Source organism: Dermacentor andersoni, chromosome 4 (assembly GCF_023375885.2).
Source record: "Dermacentor andersoni chromosome 4, qqDerAnde1_hic_scaffold, whole genome shotgun sequence".
Classification (NCBI taxonomy): Eukaryota; Metazoa; Arthropoda; class Arachnida; order Ixodida; family Ixodidae; genus Dermacentor; species Dermacentor andersoni.
The window spans coordinates 218804471-218821657 of NC_092817.1; the positions used below are offsets into that span (position 1 = coordinate 218804471).

Below are 17187 nucleotides of genomic sequence, written 5' to 3' on the forward strand. Positions count from 1 at the left end.
TCTTTACAGACTCTTCCAAGTCTACCTACGGTGTGGCTTATGCAGCTTTTGGACCATCATTTTCAACATCTGGTGCATTAAATGCGAACACGAGCATTTTTACAGCGGAGGCATATGCTATCCTCTCTGCTGCTAAACATATAAAGCAAACGAGTATAATAAAGGCTGTCATATTCACAGGCTCATTAAGTGTTGTTAGTGGCATATCGAGCCTACAGAAACACAAGAACTCTATCCTTAATTACCTCTACAACCTTCTGTACTCAGTGTACATGTCCAACCAAAGAGTTGTTCTTTGTTGGGCGCCTGGCCACAGAGGCCTGGAGGGCAACGTAGCTGCTGATGAAAAGGCTACATCTGTAGCTTTTTGTGATGAAAACATTAATACTATACCTGTGCCTTCCACAGACCTTAAGCCATTTTTACAACATAAGCTACAGAAATATTGCCAGAGGCAGTGGGACACTCATGTGCCGAACAAACTACACTTAATCAAACCAAAAATAGGAAAGTGAATCTCTGAGAAAATGACAACAGGAAGTACTGCTTTGTAGGTTAAGAATTGGGCACATCTACAGTACTCACTCCTATCTTCTAACCGGAACTAACCCTCTGACATGCAGTAGGTGTGGCAATAAACTTGCAGACCTTCTTGTTCAGTGCCTATCAGTAGAACAAGAGAGAAAAAAGTACTTCCCTTCCTTCTGCCGTCATAATATACCTCTTTACCCAGCACCCTTTTTAAGGAATGACCCTTTTTTTTTTTAATGTTAAAACATTGAAGTTCTCAGCAGAAATGAACACAGTGGAAATAATTTGGCCAGGCTATCTGTAGTATAGCATCTCCATGGATGCTGTGCTACTCATTTTGCAACTCATTTTCTCATCCAAGAACAACACATTGCCAGTGATCACCAAGTATCATGCTGGTCTTTGGCTACCTCTGGCCTTTGCACCAATAAATGTACATCAATCATCATGCCGCCTTCGTCGTTCCATTGACATCATTCCTTCTTCGTAATTCCATACAGTCATCCTGCTGTTATATCGTGAATCACCTTAGCGAGAGACGGCCATAGCAAAGTGGGCCAGTCACGGAGGCAATGCATGTTGCATACAGCTGAAGTAATTGAAATCTTGGAAGGACCATTGCAGATTCGAAATGAAGGTGTCTTAGGCAATACGGGGTGTCGCTATGTGGTCGCTATATTGCTTGAAAGCTACCTGTACTAAGTTGGATAGTCATCTTAAGATGGATTCCGCCAAAATTTTTTCATCTGCATGTTGTCACTAAAATACTCTGGTCAATATTGTTCTCAGGTTATTAGACCTCGCATTGCTAGAGGCAATTGTGTGCAGGCAAGAAATGGACGATCCAATGTTCGAATGGAGGTAGCATGTTAAGGTGGCTGGGAGTGTCGGTGAAGGATGAGTTTCAAGAGTGGCAAGACACCACAAAGTCCAATCAAAATGATGAGTTAGAAATATATTTCCATTGCAATGTCATTGAAAGGATTGGAAACTATTTCAATGGTGGGAGACTTGCTGCAAGAACATTCCCCAGACTGTCTTTAGTTGTCCAAAGTATCCTCTCTAGATTTTCGGAAGGAGTTGTCGACGTGCCGTTTTGTCTTTAATGTAAAAACAAAAATGAAATAAAGTTTAAACAAGTTCTTGGAGTGGTAGCAAATAAATTCTGGAATATTCAACTACAAATTAATTTGTGTGTTAAGGCATAGTGCAACTAACTACTGTTCTTTTTTTTATTGTTTTTCTTTGCTATTTGTTCAAGGAAGTTGAATATTCTGCTGTAGTTTATAGCACAGTTCGTTCAACTAACTAAATTTAGATTTGCAAGTCTCCATTTTTCTTACATAGATACTTAAAGCCTCAGCAGATGCTGCAAACTGTGCAACATTGGTGAGAGGGATGTGAAAAAAAAAACACAATGCAGAACGTCTTATTCTGTCAGTGCATTTTTCTTTTCAGTGTTATTTTTGCACATTAAGTGGCCGAACATATGTGTTAACAGCCTCTCATATGTTTTTCTAGCAATAGATGGGTTCCGTGTGAATTTACACGATCAAGCAAGCATATCATCACAGCAAGTTGGGCGAGTTGGTAGATTAACATTGTTACATATATTTGCAGTGCAACATAGACAAGGGACCAAAAAAGGATGACACGAGCGCTGACAGCCGAAAGGTTATTGCTTGACAAATTGTTATAAACACTTCGGTCATGTGGTGCATACCAGATATGCAAGGGTGCCAAGAAATCGGGCCATTAAAAAAAAGTTATTTTTTTTTTTTTTGATGCAGCGAAATAGACATTAGGCTAACATATGAGGCGGAATGTATGTGCATGTCATATGCCTCCACCATCTCTTGGCTTGTTTGATTTCCATTTTGAACAGCCCTGTAGTTTGGTGAAACAAGGGTTCACATTGGCAGTGCCTGCAGTGTTGTGGCCAGGTTTGAGCTTGTAGAATTCCTGACAGCATCGCAGTGCTCTCTAAGGTGACTATTTGATTGAGCAGTGTCCAGTCTGTCCGTAGTACACTTTGCCGCACGACAGCATTATTCTGTACACTCAACACAGGACAGACTGCTGTGTGTGCTAATCTGACATGAGGTTGTTAATGCCTGCTGAGGTTTATTGTCCAGATTACACTTCCTACTTAAATTATTTCTTGCAGGAAAGACAGCTCATACCTTGTATTTATTAGTGATTTTCTTCAGTCCATGACCCATCTGGTGTGTGTAAAGAATAATGGCTAGACTAACTTCTTTTTGGTTCTGCTACTGAAGGGGATCACCTTTCTTTATCTTTCCTACAAGCCCTTCACGAATGGAAATAGTGGATTTATGAAAACCACTCTTCTCTAGCCAGCTTAGCTGTAGCGAAAAAGTTAAATTGGCAACACAGTGACAAGAATCTCGGAAAACCAAACCCAAACATGTTGCAGCTACACCTCCTTTTTTTTTTACTAATTTTGAGTGTGTGGATGAATAATTCATTATTGCTTTGCATGCTGTAAGGTTGTACTGCCAACAAATGTGATGCGTGGTGAATCTCAACTTCAAGTTTAAAAACTGGATTTCATTATTAGATGGCAACTTATACGTAAAGCCTAGACCCAATCCCTCGTCATTAAAGGTAGCATGAATATTATTCACTTTTTCTAGACCAATTTGCAATTGTGTAATTACTAAGTAGTCATCGACAAACCTGAAGAATTTAACCAATGCTGCTGTCAAAGTACTCTCAAGTCTCTGGTCTACCTTACCGAGGAAGAGCTCACTTCAAATTGGCACTACCTGAGAGCTGATGCAGATTCCCTCCCTCTGGATGAATGCTTTTACATCTGAAACAACAAAGGCTGAGGCAAATAAAACACCAAAAGCTCGAGAAACAACTGTACTGGCACGCCACATCCATTTCTGAATTTTAACTTGTCGTTTCCTGTAATGCATTCTTCAACTGTCGACATCAGCTGGTCTTGTGGAAGGGAATAGTGTAAGTTTGTGATCTAAACACTAAGGGCAGTGCAATGTCGACGCTTGCCTGCGCGTAAAAATGTTAACGACCTCATCTGAATTCACCTTGAATGGGTTTTCTACATATAGCCCTGTGAGGGGCCTCTGTAAATATCTAGAAATGACATGCTGCCAAGTCAGATGTAGCCTTTTCATCAGCAGCGACGTTGCCCTCCAGGCCTCTGCGGCCAAGCGCCCAACAAAGAACAACTCTTTGGTTGGACATCTACACTTGTCATTTTCTTCAACCTTCCTTGTAACAGATCTAATTGTAGCTATCTTTTCAACGGGATTCAAATATGATTCCTTGTAAAAATTCAGTCTTAGTTTTAGAATCTCCAAGTGCTTATTTGGGACAGTGATGTCTGTCAACTTGAGCACTTTGCTTGCTGGCAGCAGTGTTTCCTCTGGGGGGGGGGGGGGGGGGGGGAAAGAATTTCCCCGTACCAACTTGTGCCAAAGATGCTTGCAGCTTTATTGGCCTTTGCTCTTACTTCCGCAGGTTAGTGGAAAATTTCGCCCATGCGGCCCGTCCTCTGACTGACCTCCTGAAGAAAGATGTTCCTTTCTTTTGGCGCTCTGAACAAGCGTCTGCTTTCTCGCAGTTCATCACGCTGCTCACCACACCTCCTGTTCTCGCCCATTTTGACACCTCCGCTTCGACAGAAATCCGCACTGACGCCAGTGGCTATGGCATCGGCACAGTTTTAGCTCAACGCCAATGTGGGCATGACCGCGTTATCGATTACGCCAGCCGCCTCCTCTCTCCCGCAGAGTGCAATTACTCGATTACTGAGCGCGAGGGTCTCTCCCTCATTTGGGTGGTGGGCAAGTTCCGACCATACATATATGGTTGACCATTTACAGTTACAACCGACCACCACGCCCTTTGTTGGCTTTCCTCCCTCAAGGATCCCACCGGATGCCTCGGTCACTGGGCCCTAAGGCTGCAGGAGTACACATACACTGGTCTACAAGTCGGGTCGTCTACATCAGGACGCCGACTGCCTGTTTCATCATCCTGTCGATGTACCGGACGGTTTAGTTGATGTCGCACCGATCTGCGTTCTTTTGCTCTCTGCCTTGCAAGACATTGGCGCTGAACAACAACGCGATGAGTCGTTGCGCCCCTTTATCGAAAGCCTGCTCTCTGATCCGTCTGACCCATCCCTTCACATGTTCGTACTACAAAATGGCATCCTGTATCGCCGCAACATGCACACCGACGGGCCCGAGCTCTTAACCGTCATTCCGTCTCATCTGCAACAGATTGTACTGCAGCAACTGCACGACGTTCCCACAGCTGGACACCTTGGCGTCACGCGGACCTATGATCAAATTCGGCGACGGTTTTTCTGACCCCCGTCTCAACCGCTCCGTCTGGCGCTATGTTGCCGCGTGTGAGTCATGTCAATGCCGGCAAAGACCGGCTGTGCCTCCTGCCAGACTGCTGCAGCCTTTGGATATACCAGCCGACCCTTTTTTTTGCATTGGCGTTGATCTTCTCGGACCATTCCCTATATCAAATGACGGAAATAGGTGGATTGCTGTCGCTACAGACTATACAACTCGCTATGCCATTACTAGAGCCCTACCGACCAGCTGCGCCTCAAACGTCACTGATTTCTTGCTTCACGACGTTACCTTGCACCACGGTGCACCTTGTCAACTTCTCGCCGATCGCGGCAGATACTTTCTTGCCAAAGTCATAGACGACCTACTTCGATCATGTGCTACTAAACACAAACTTACTACCGCTTACCATCCTCAACCTAACGGTCTTACCGAATGCCTGAACCGCACATTGACTGACATGTTAGCAATGTATGTTTCCTCCGATCATCGCGACTAGAACATTGCTCTACTATTTGTCACATTCGCCTACAATTCCTCGCGCCACAACACAGCTGGCTATTCGCCATTCTATCTGCTCTTCGGCCGTGAGCCGACTTTGCCTTTCGAGACTCTCCTTTCGACCACACTCGACTCGCCGACAGAGTACACTCGGGATGTCATAGCCACAGTGACCCAAGCACGCCAGATTGCCCGCATTCGTCTTTCTGCTTCACAGATACGCCAGAAGTGCCTGCTTGAATAAACGTACGCTCACCAACTGAAAAAATTCAAAACACAGATTGACGTTTCGGCGCCCAATATGGGTGCCTTGTTCACAATGAACGAATGCATGATGTTCTTTATTATATACACGTCGGAAGACGTAATGCGCTTGCGTACAACTCAGGGAGGGGTCCCCGTGTCCAGTTTATCGTGTTAGTAGTAGATTGCATGCAGAATGATTCAAGGAGCAATCGGGATGATAATTTTTTCTCTCTTTTGATGATAGAAGCCAGAAGTGCCGTTACGACCAGCGCCATCAGGACGTGCACTACGAACCAGGTGCTCTTGTGCTAGTTTGGTATCCAACTCTGCTTGTTGGTCTTTCAGAGAAATTCCTCTCGCGGTACTATGGCCCTTGCCGCATCCTTCGCCAGGTGACCCCTGTCACATATGAAGTGTCTCCGCTAGATGCCACAGTGCCTTCACCTTTCTCTGACATCATCCACGTCAGCCGCCTCAAACCCTACCTTTCTCAGACCGATGAGCCCCACCAATAAGATGCTTTTTCCGACTGGGGTGATCTCACAGTCGGTAATGTGGAAAGAAGACAACGCTGATGGTGGTCTTGGAGACGACAAAGAAGAGTTTAGCAGTATCTCTGCTCTATGCTTGTTGGCTCAGACATTAAAAGCCATCTGTAAATAGACGCACGCTTCTTCCTTCCCGTAACAATATGACAGTGAATGGCCAATAGTTTAAATAAGGGAATGATCAAGTTTAAGCTGAGTCACACTTGAATGGTGGTCATAGTTCCTTGAAATGTAACTGGCAGCTCTATTCTGAACTTTTTCCAATGCGTTGATTTGATAAAGAGCAGAAGGGGACCAAGCAGATGAGGCATATTCATGTTTTGAGCGGACGAAAGTTAGGATAATTTGTGAACATTAGAGGGACGGTGACGGAGGTTGCGACGTAAATACCCTACGTTTTTGAGGCTTTCGCACAGGCAGCAGTGATGTGATCATACCAAGAGAGGCCTGATGTAAAGTAAATGCCAAGATATAAGATGATGTCCGGGACAGCTTGTGTACTTCTATGTCATAGGAAAAATAAGTAACGTCACACGTACATCCAAAAGAAAATTTTGCATTTGTTTGTCCTTAGGATCATGAGCCAGGTGTTGCACCAGTTAAGGATAATGTTAAGATCGTCTTAAAGGATGACGTAGTCGGTGAGACAGTTTATTGGTCTGCATAACATGCAGTCATTGGCAAAGATTCTAATACTTGATGATATGTTATTCGGCAGGTCACTTATATAGATAAGAAAAAGAAGCAACCCTAGAACACTGCCCTATGGAACGCCAGAAGAGACGTATGAAGGGTGAGAGAGGAATTGTTAACCATCGTGAACGTGCTTGCGAAGAGAAAGGAAATTCCGAAGGCATGATAAAGTGAGGGAATATAATCGAAGGGCAGATAGCTTAGAAATAAGGCAGCAATGGGTGACATGATCTAAAGGTTTTGCAAAATCAAGAAAGGTGAAATCGGTCTGTAGGCCATTGTTCATGTTGGAATGAAGGTCAGTAGTGAATTTCAGTAGCTCCGTTTCATATGACGTGCCTTTCCTGAATCCGTGCTGGTTTGGAAAGAAGAATTTGTTAGTTTCTAGGTGATCATAGATGTTAGATGCTCAAGAAGTTTACAGAATATGCATGTGAGTGATATCGGAGGGTAGTTTTCAGGTGAATCTGGCCATTTACCATTACATTTCTGTAGCACTCCTGCACGGGCCATGAAGGGCCTGCAGTATATTCAGATAAAAAGAAATCTTATTTCCATATTTAAATATGGGTATCATTCTTGCGATTTTCTGGTTGTCTGGCAGTAGTCCAGATGACAATGAATTTCAAAATATGTGGTATAATATGATGTTAGGTATGAAAAGGGTATTTTTTTAGCACCTTGGAGTTAATATCATCGACACCAGCACATGAAGATGCCTTAAGCTGCTTAATTGTGTTTAGGGACAGATGGTACGTTGGAATGATCTTCCCGAGTGAATACAGATGAGAAAAACGTATTAAACGTAGAACACTCGGAATTTGTGGGAGTGTCACGGCTTGTCGCCCGTTTGTCGTCGGCGCGAAGTTGTCGATGAGGTATACAATCCGATTGGTCATTCTGTATTCGAGCGAACACAGCGAAGCAACCAGAGTCGGGAGAAAGAGAGGCAAAAAATATTTATCGACTGACGAGGATAGACAAATGAAAAGAAACACAAAAAACACAAGAACACTAACACACATGCACTTAATCTAGATCAATGATGAAAACAAAAGAAATACAATGAACAGTTAACAGTGGATATAGAAATTAACGCTACACAAAACACACTTAACGGTGGTCGACTAAACAGAGTTCAAAAGAAAACAAATGATGGCATAGACAAGGCGGGGCAGCAGCAGCAAGTTCACAAAGCGTGGAGTCGACGGCAGAGCTTTCCCGAAAAACGTTGGCAAGCTGATCTCGTTACGGTGGATGCGATTGTTGGACTGGGTTTCCTGGGAGTCCAGGTCTGATGTCTTCCCTTGAGCAGATTGAGCTAACTTGAGGGGAACTAACATGAGCTTTGTTGCAGATGTTGGTTTGTTGTCTCTTACATGAACTAGTAACTCGTAGTTCAGACGTGGCTAGGTGGCCCACGCGATAGTGGATGGCACTACCTCTTTGACGCTTCTCAGCAGATTGTAGGCTCAGCATCTAGACTGCCTTGCTTGGTCTAAAACCTGTGTTTAAATAACTTCTCCTTTCCCTAGTTCCCTATGTTGGGGAATGGCAGATATTGGTGACAATCCAATCAAGTTCACCTAATTGTATCCTGGCTCCTCCCAAGGTCTTGGCCACACCCCCTTTAATTAGGGGAGAGGGAATGGGTGATTCCTCCTGCTGTTAGAGGTCGCACACTTGTATTGCACCACACACGCACTCCCTTGCGTCCATGGCGGGCCTCCATTGTTCGTTCACAAACACAGGAGAAACGACGGCAGCCGGCCATGTGGCGCTGCCAGCACACATACACTGTCAGCAATTCGTGGACACAGGATTGCACAGAGACACCGCATATTTTGGAGTATTTGCACCCCTGCCTTCTTAGCAAGCTTCTGAGTGCACGCGTGGCGCGGAGAATACACAGGGGTTCCTACAAAAAGCCGTCAGGGTGTCACGGTCGCGCCTACGACAAAAAGACGATAATCTCTAAACCTGCCTTCGACTTCTTTCGGCTGCTTGCCCGAGTGGCTGGCAATAACCGTCTTGCTCGCCGGTTCCAATTCCTACGACCTTTCGGTGCCCGTTGATTGGTGCTTCGCGGAATTTAATAATGCTGCACCGTGACAGAAAGGAACGTTGTTTCGTCCAGTAATAAAAACTGGTTAGTACCTTGGTCAGGGGATATGAAGCGCCAGAATTTCTTTGGATTATTTTGCAAAAGGGAAGGCAAATCATTGTGGAAATATTTATCTTTGGCACTGCATATTGCAGAACAGTAACTGGTCAAGCACTGTTTGTATTGTTCCCAAGCAGAAGGTGTACCAGTGTGCTTCGCATTACAATACTAACGTTTTTTTTTCTGTTTCTATGTTTACAAAGATTTGGTGAACCATGGGTCTGATTTATCGTTTAAAATTGTGATAATTGTGATATATTGTTTAATAAGCAAGGACATTTCGTCTCTAAAGAGCACCCAGTTTTCATTTACAAACCAATCTTTTAAAGACAGTAGTAAAACTACATTGCAAAGTGTTTCAAGGTCTACATTCATTTTTTTATAGTCGGCTTTGTTGTAGTCCTGGATTTTCCTTTTTGATGTACCTGTGAATGGTAGAGGCAAGTCCAATGTTATTTCAATTAAATTATGGTCACTGATGCCTTTTTGGCAAGACACTGTCTTAACTGTATCCAGAGCATTTGTCAGTAACAGGTCTAACCTGTTCCCACCACAAGTCGGCTGATCAGTGACTTGAAACAGGTAACACTCTAAGGCTAAGTTGATGAATTCTGTTTAAAGGCAGCAAGGTGATGATAAATTGGAACCAATCAATTAGCGGAAGATTAAAGTCTCCGAAGAGATAAATTACATCAGTGGGACAAAGATTTTTGGCATTAGCGATACTATTAAAGATGCCATTTGACAGCACTGTTTTCATCGTCTGGTCAACGGTTGATCTGGCCACAAGAGCAGGACAGTGGGTTAACCGATGCAGCTGCATCGCCCGGCCAACTCAGCTAGCCTGCAGATCGTAGCCACAGGGACTTTCGGAAATGGTGCCATCAGCCTGTAGCTGAAGTGTCCGGAAGGAGCGCTCGCTCAGCTCACGGGTCGCAGCCGTGGCAGCTGAAGCCGAGCCTCCGCCTGATTTCCGCTATCTCCATGAGCCATCCATCGCATGCGACCTCCGGCTCTTTCTCCTGCTTGTCGTCCCAGAGCATAGCTGGGCTTCCGTCTTCTGCTGTGTGTCCTTTTGCAGCATTGGCTGCGTAGCTCCACATGCATTTTTCTACCTCTTCTTTCATGTGTTCAGTTCTTTTTGTTAGGCCATTTCCTTATTTTCTTGCATCTTCTTTCCCTTTATCTTTTCCTCTACCACTTCGTGGTTTCCTGCTCTTTTGATTTTTAGCTATTTATTTTCTTTATTAACTCCTGACAAGCGTTGACCTATTCCTCAACTGACTTAAACATAGTACCCAGTACCCTCATACTGTGCCTCAAGTGGAGCATTATCAAGAAAAAGTGACCACTTCCTGGTAGCTCTAAATCTTACAATGCAGGATAAATTTTTCCCACATCTTCCCTTATGCAAGGTTGACTCGGCCAACTGGAAACGGTTCCGAGAACTTGCATGTTTAGGCAGGGATGACATTTCTGGTTTTAATATAGATGATGTGGCTTACTTAATGTGTTTCATAATAAACACTGCCACAAAATTCATCTAACAAGCTAATGGACTGGCTAATAAACACCGCATCTCGTGGTGGAATGACGAACGTCAAATGGCAAGGAAAAAAACAAAACAAAGCTTGGGAGTTGCTTCACGACTCTTCAACTGCCAAAAACCTCATTAATTTTAGACCAGCAATGTTGCAGGTAGAAGAACACGTCAGCATGCTAGGAGAGGTAGTTGGGAGAAATATATATCCAGTACTCATTCATAGACTGATGAGAGAAAGATGTGTGAACAAATTAGAAGGCCTGCAATCCCACCCTCAACCCTTAGTAAATACCCAAGACCACAGCATGGTAAACCGGGCAGATTTTGTAGGTGAACACTTTGAACAAATCTTGAGTGCATTTTACTACACATTGTACTACGTTTTACACTTCCCTGTGGCTCAGAGAACATGCAGAGCGACTGCACCTTGAACACAAATGTGCAAGGAGTGAGGCTTACAATAGCCTGTTTAGTTTAGCTGTGCTTCAGGTAGCGATCACATCGTTTAAGAAATGGTTAAGTACTTACACTCAGAAAAACTAAAAACACTTTTATCACTTTTCCATGCTGTTTGGGCAACTGGGTACATTCCATCTGCCTGGAAAGAAGCTATTGTTATCCCCATACTTAAGCAAGGGAAGGACCCATCCCTAGCCAATAGTTACCAGCTAATAGCTCTCACAAGCAGTCTGTGCATGGGTGCATGGGTTTCTGCAATGGGTATTCATGGCAACATGTTGAACACCATTGAAAGCTATGTGTCTAATCACTTGTTTCGTATAAAAGAGGACAATAGTCCGTCTAGAACGTTCACCCAAGAAACCAGTGCGCTGCAGTGAAATGTGCTTAGTTGTGCACTCTTCGTTGCAAAAACGAATTCATACAGTGATTCCACACACCATGTTGTATTCTGTGTACATTGACAACGTGCAGATAGGTTTTAACTCTTTTCTTACCGCAGAAAACGGCAGTTTTTGATAAGTGTCTACATAATGTTCTTTTTTCTTGGGAACATTTTGCTGTACAATGGATTGGTATATATGAAAATGTAGCTGATTGTTTTGTTTTGTCTTTCCAATGTAATAAAATACAAAGTAAGCACTGCCACATTTTTTTATACTTTATTTCTGAATGTTGAAGAAAAGAAAGGAAAACATACATGCGAAGATACAAAATTGCCGCTATACTTCACCACACATAGAGTAACAAAAAACTAGAATATACAAATTATTGTTCCTGTCCTCAGGTATGATTCCTGAAAATTTGAGCCCTCTAGATAAAAAAGTACATTTTCAAGTGACCTTTGACTTCAGCGCCCATGACGCATGTGCCAATCAGCGAAACAGTTGTGCGTAGTGGTAAAACGAAGGTGCGCTTCATAGGTGCTGCAAAAACATTTGACTTCTTTCTTGATGTTCTCATAGCACTGCTTGCAGTTCCTTCAGTTGTCAACCTTCTCAGGCTTGTGGCGAATCCAGTTGGGTAGCAGGTAAAATATGCTGGCCGGTTGATCATTAAGGTTCAAAATTGGCTTGATGAGCATCTCTCGGAAAGAAAGCTGGCCAAAGCGGGCACTCAGGCATAGCTCAGGAATATCGCAGTGCTCTTTGTGATGCTCTTGAAATAGAATAAAACATTTTATGCAAGCAATATCTATGCAGTGGAAAGAGTGTCTTCCACCAGCCCACACATTTACGAAGGACACTGTAGGTGCCAGTGATCTGGTCAGGTTTGTCAACCCCCAGCACACCTGCATTGTACTCGTGCACCAACAAGGACTTTCTTATGTTCCTCGCACTCCATTTGTTACCCACTATTGCATGTCTCTTTGCAGGGACATGTTCATTGGCTGTGTGAATGGTGCTCATTAGAGTTACAGCCCGATGGTCTTTCCATTGAACAAACAAGATGTCCCCTGACCCAACGAATGTCTCCACGTTGAGCTTCCTTTTCCCATTTTGATTCTTCCAGATCGCCAGGGAAGTCTCGACTATCTTTTCTCTTTGTTCCACATGCCAGCGTTTAGCATTGAAGGAGGTGTTCGAAAAGGCGCTTCGAAGTATAAAAATTGTCCATGTAAATTTTGTACCCTTGTTCTAAATATTTATCACAAAGTTTACCGACTACATTAAAAACCAATCCATGCTGTCCTGGTGTCTCCCATTTGCCTGTGCAAATGAAGAACTGCAATGTGTGTCCAGTTTCCAACACAGCTAAAACCCACAATTTGTAACCCCACTTTGTCATCTTGTCACGAATATATTCCCCGATTCCTGAGCGTGCTTTAGATTTCACCATATTTTATTCAACTACAATGGCTTCCTGTGGCTAAAAAGCGGGCCGACGCCTCGGTGATCTGTCGAAGCAGCACCCGTACCTTCCGCAGTTTGCCAGCTGAAGCAACACTATCATCCTCGGGGTCCAAGACATGCAAGAAGGCAAAAAAGGACAAGAAACGCTTCCAGCTCATGATCTTCCCTGGGAGTAGACTACCGTAGATTGTTACGGTGTTCCAATACAAATGGAGCCGAGGTAGTTGCACGATGCCCATGTAAATCAACATTGCAGTGAAATGCAACATCTCAGAGGACGTGACCTCTAACCAAGAGACATCTGGCTGAGCATAGCTGGGCTTCTCAAAAATCTTCATCCACGCGTACTTGTTCGTGTGTGCACAGAAAGTGGCAATCATGTAAGCGGTAAAAAAACATCATGAACATGTCCAGTGCACTGAGAAACCTCCGCATCTCACTCCGGTGCATCACGTCCAAGTGTACGCCAGGTGCACGTTTGGGTGAGAACTTGACTCGGCACGGTGTGTTTGTCAAGATATCTCCTCCATATGTCGTTGACACCCTAAAAGAAAGATGTAAGCAGGTGTAGTCACGTACAAAACGTGCACACCGTATAACAACATCGACATCAGAAGCTATGCTTACCTTTCCACACAAAAGTTGGAACGTCTGGGCTGCGTAGGAGAGTCATCACTGTTGGAGTCGAAATCAGATGAGCCAATGTCCTCTACAGATTCCTCACTACTGCTCACATCGAGATTATCAGCATCAGAAGCAGCAGAATCACTTTGAAAAAACTTATTCTTCAGCGGTGCGCGACACGTTTTTGGCGGCATGTTGCAAAAACTCCATGCTACCTCCTCTGCTGCTTTTTTTTTTCCAACAGGAGCCCTTGCGCCGGGGCGCAAGAAAAAAAAAAAAAATTCGCAGTAGTTCTACTACTGGCCAGATAGTGTTAGGTGTCTGTAAGAGTGGAGTTTTATTTTTGGCGAGGCATTAAAAACCATCGATCCATAGTGATCGATGCTCTATGGCGTGGTAAGGAAAGAGTTAAATCATGCAGTGTTGTTATCTGCACCTGCCAGGTCCTCCCCGCAGGGCCACCTTGAGTTTCAAGGTGGTGGTGGTGTCATCACGGACCCCAAGCTCCCACACCAGAGATGTAATTCACACTGGAGCGACAGGTTGAAAGGTGGCGGGTTAGAAAACGCAAACGGTGGCAGTCGGGGCCTTAGTCAAGCCTTGGCCGACAGATCCTCTGCCTGCCTGCCAGGCAGGGGGTTCCGGAACCTTGCCGAGTGTGGGAGAGTGAACTTCAAGCCGCCTATGTTACGAAGCCCTTAAACTCGAACATATTGTATGGGTCATTCACTTAAACTAAAAAGAAATTATCAGCCCCTGCAGAGGGGTTGCACTGAAGAGCTTCACAAGGAAAAGAACCCAGAGTACTTAAGGAAATTTCTAGTCATTCACTCAACTCATGATCAAGTGCCATTCACCATGAAATCTTTGTCAGCACGATGCATTGAGAGTGCTGTTGGCCACGAGTACAAACAAAGCCAGGAAACTGACATCAGGGAACATGCTTATTAAATTCCACACAAAGAAACAAAGCAAATATCTCCAGTACCTGAATGCAATTGATGACCAGAGAGTGGCAATGACACTGTACTGCAGCCTAAACAGTGTCCAAGGTGTCGTCTCAGAGAGAGATTTGTTAAACGAGAGAGATAGACATTCTGGATGCCCAGCGTGAACAAGGGATCACTGCAGTTCAGCGCATAACAATGAGAAAGGCAAGCAAAGAAATAAGCTTAGAATAACAGAAAGCTGAGCTAGTTGGTAAGGATCCATTATGCAAAAAAGGTGAGGCTACTCTTATGTCCTGTCTGCACGCCTCACCGTTTTTGCATAACAAAGAAATAAACAACCTTTAATCAGACGTCTCTGCCTGAGAGAGTCACTGTAGACTTTCGCAGTTATCCAGTCGGACCATACATAAATAACCCAAGAAGATGCTCACATTCTTGCCATGGGAAACAAGCGTCTGCAAAGTGCAGTGAACATGAACACAACTTGTAGAACTGTGCAAACACCTCCACAAGGTGTCCTAACTGCAGTGGTTCACATGCTCCCTATTCTTTATCTTGTGAAACTTTCAAAAAATAAAACTTTGATCCAGCTAAACGTTCATGAAAATATGTTTTCCTGAAACGCGTAAAAGACATGCACACTTCTTAGGCATGAACTACACCAATGCAGCTTGCTAGGGAGGTGGCGCGGCATCTGGTTTCGACAAGATGTCAATACAGCGTTGCTGATCTGAGCCTGTCCCCCGGATGCCCATGAGCAGCCAGCAGCTGCTCCGAACAAATGTGCCACTGCTTGGAACTTCGAAAGTCTCACAGAACTTGTTCCGGAAGGATCAGCCACTTTGTGCTCTGGCTTCCAACTCGTACAGTATTCCGTTCAAGCCCATGAAGATGGGCTCACTTACCTCTGGGGAGCAGTCACTGCCAATTTCCAAAGACAAGGCCAAGATCACCTAGCCTAACTTCCAAACTAACTGGTTGAGAAGGAGCCATTCTCCTCTGATAAGCCTGCCAGTCTATGGTCGCCGCAGTGCTGACCATATGCTGGCCCAGCCCAGGATCGGTCCACAAGCCCATATCCGGAAAACTTAAAGCAGGAACCGATGGAGGCACAGTTGCTGTACGTAGAAATGCCCAAGATCTTCCACCGCTGGCGACACTTCCAGATATAGCTCAATGACGTAGCCACGACACATCACCATCCTAACGAACCCTAAAAGCAAAGAATACGCCGATAAAAGAAGACCTGACGACGCGACATTCCAGCTGCAGGTCAGCACGACACAGCCGTGATCCGTTACCAAGACCAAACTGCAACACAAGGCAAAAAACCACCGACCTCGGCGTGCTTCTCAATGGACACACAGTTGCTGCCTTAGTGGACACAGAAGCCAGCTACTCCATCATGAGTGGACCCATTTCCGCACGGTTGAAGAAAGTTGAGACTGCTTGGGAAGGCCCTCAAATCGGGACAGCTAGAGGACGCCTAATAACACCGACCGGAATCTGGACAGCAAGAATTACCGCTCATGACTTAACCTACCCTGCCACCTTCGTTCTCTTCCCACAGTGTTCACGAGATGCAATTCTCGGCATGGACTTCCTGAACCAACATGGCGCAATCTTCGACCTGAAGTCAAAGTCGATAACGCTATCCGAAGATCATGCAATAGTGCCGGAGAGCTCTCGTAGTTCCCATGCCTTGAGTGTGCTCGAAGATCACATGAGCATCCCGCCTCTCTCCAGCATTGTCATTTCCGTCGGCACCAAAACACCTGCAGACGTAGAAGGCATCATCAAGGGTGACCAATGTCTACTGCGCAACCATGAAATTTGCATCGCAAGAGGGATTGCTTGACTGCGTGGAAGAAAAGTGAAAGTGATGCTTGCAAACTTCACCCCAAGCACATCAACAAGGCACAACGATCGCATGCATCAAGGAAATGGTGGAAACGAGCAATGTGTTCGTCCTCTCGGATTATGCCACAGCTACCTCGACGACCATAGTTCTCAAACCAGGCTTCGAAATAAATCCAAGCCTCCCCATGAGTAAGCAAAAGCAGCTCGAAAGTCTTCTCTGATGATACAAAGACTGCTTTTCCACGTGATTGAGGATTCAACAAGCACCCCGCAGGGGCGTCTGCGTCAGCAGGTGTTTGGTGTGTTGCGACACCATGTACCCGAGCACACGAGGGTTGGACTCTCCCGCGTCTAACCGTGCGCGGCTTAGCCGTGTCCGGAGAGAAGGGGATCCTGGGGGTTGAGCCAATGCCGGGTGTTTGGACCTTCGTTTGGACCCTCGGGTGCAGCAACACACCCCTTTGTCCTCGGCTTCACGTAGACGGCACCCCCGGACTGACCCACCTGGGGGAAATCTGTAGTTGCCTTTTCCTGTCTCTCTCTCCCTCCAAGCTTCATCTTTTTCTCACTTTTCATCTTTCCTGTCTTCTCCTAGCTTCCCTTTACTTCCAAGTTTCCAGGCAGTAAGGGTTAACCTTGTGTGAATAGCCAACCTGGGTTATTTCATATTTGGTTATAGTGATGACGTACAGCTGGCGTTTGCAGGACCTGTTTTACAGCTCCTGTAGCGTCCCCTCGTAGGGCTCCATGGTGGGTGGCTGGCGTTATTGCCGAAAACTACATTTTTCTATGATAAGTTCCTTTCCTCCCCTTCTTGATCGCCCTCAAAAAAGAGGGCGCACCGAAGATGTGTT

At 44.9% G+C, this 17187-nt stretch overlaps 1 protein-coding gene across 10 annotated transcripts in view; it reads left to right on the forward strand.

Annotated features, from left to right (window-relative positions):
• Positions 1-17187, forward strand: part of LOC126538411 (uncharacterized) — a 107245-nt gene that overhangs the window by 17674 nt on the left and 72384 nt on the right. The window lies entirely within an intron of this gene.